The following is a 2,044-nucleotide window of genomic DNA, read 5'->3' on the forward strand; positions in this document are numbered from 1 at the left end:
CTTGGCAACAGAGCTAGAATGAGGGAGAGGGATGGAGAGAGAGAGAGAGAGAGAGAGAGAGAGAGAGTAGGGAGGGGGAGGAGGGAGGAATCATAACAAATCACTGAGCAGTGAGCACCCCCATTGTCCCCTCTTCTCCTTCCAAGCTTTAGGTATTGCCACCCACCTCTCTCTCTCTCTCTCTCTCTCTCTCTCTCTCTTTTCCCTCTCTCTCTATTGCTCATCATCTCTTTCTTCCTCCCTCTAGTCAGCCTCTACTACATCATCAACCATTGCTTCCCTTTATGTCAGGGATGGGCTGGTGACCCGCCTGATCAATCCCCCAACAAAATTTAAAAAATAAAAAGATTGATTTACTTTATTGTTATATTGTCATGCATCTTCAGGATGTATTTACTGTAGCAAAATAAAATACAAATGTTTATATATGCACCGTACAGTATATATAAACAGATGTTCATACGACAGTGAAAAACTATTAAGACAACAAAACAAAAATATTATTTAATCAAGACCCAGATTGCAAATATAAAGATCCAGTCAAATATAAAGATCCAAAAACTGGAGGCCTCTTACACTTCAGTGATGTGATGCAAAAATACTAGCGAAATGCATAGCACTCAGGATTAGAAAGGCTTTACTAGGTATTGTTCATCCTAATCAGACAGGTTTTTTTACATGGATGATACATTGGAGATAATAGATGACAACTACTAGAAATAATAAAACATCATTAAATATCTAAGAAGCCAGGCCTGGTATTTATAGCGGATTTTGCAAAGGACTTTGATAAAGTAAGACTGGATTTTATTTATAAATGCCTGGATTTTTTCAATTTTGGTGATTCTCTTATAAAATGGGTCAAAGTCATCTATAGCAACCACAGGCGTAAAATAGTAAATAGCAGCTACTTCTCAGTTTTGAATTGTCAAGAGGAGTTAAACAAAGGTGTTCGCTGTTACCATATATATTCGTTATGGCCATCGAAGTGCTAGCTATTAAAATGAGATCACATAACATTAGAAGACTAGAAATCCAAAGCTTAAAAACAAAGTTGTCCATGTATGCCGATGACTCAAGTTTGATATTAAGTCCACAAGCTAGATCCCTGCAATGTATCATTAAAGATCTAGATAACTTCTGTACTCTCGGGACTAAAACCTAGTTATGATAAGTGTACAATATTATGTATTGTATATTAAAAAAATACTTTTACATATCCTGCAGTTTACCTATAAAATGGGCTGATGGTGAAGTAGACATACTTGGTATTCATATCACAAAATATATAAATGAACTCTCCACAATGAATTTCAATAGAAAACTTGTAAACATGGAGAGGTAAATACCTGTCTATTTATGGAAAAATTGCCCTGATTAAGTCTTTAGTCATATTTCAGTTTACTCACTTATTTAAGGCACTGCCTACTCCTGATGATTCCTTTTTCAAATCATGTGAGTAAAATATATTAAGCTTTATCTGGGATGCTAAACCAGACAAGATAAAGCATGCCTATCTATATAATGAATATGAATGAGAGATGATTAAATATAAAAGCACTAAACCTCTCTCTAAAATCTTCACTTATCCAAACGTTTTACTTGAACCTTAAATGGTTCTCAAGGAGATTACTAAGAAAAGCTCATAAATGGTTTAAAAAGGGCCTTTTTGCCTTTGTGCAGACTGACATGTCTCATTTTCAGTTAATTAAAAATGTAACTTTTTTCAAAGTATCTCGCTTTTTAAAACATGTGTTGCAGAGCTGGCTACAATTACACCCCCCTGAAAAGTTACAACAAATATTATGGCTGAACTCAAATGTGCTGGTTGATAAAATACCTGTATTTATGGGAAAGGGTATTTTGTTTTTAACTTATATTGTAAATTGGAATGGTAGAGTTATGTCTTTCATGGAGTCATCAGAATTGTATGGGAAGGTCTGCTAATTCCAAGATTATAACCAATTGATTACAGCATTACCCCAAAAATGGATGAGGCAGGTGGCAGCAGGAGGAGGTAGGGAACTGGTCTGTCTACACAATA

This window comes from Oncorhynchus nerka, linkage group LG17, assembly GCF_034236695.1.
Source record: "Oncorhynchus nerka isolate Pitt River linkage group LG17, Oner_Uvic_2.0, whole genome shotgun sequence".
Taxonomy (NCBI): domain Eukaryota; kingdom Metazoa; phylum Chordata; class Actinopteri; order Salmoniformes; family Salmonidae; genus Oncorhynchus; species Oncorhynchus nerka.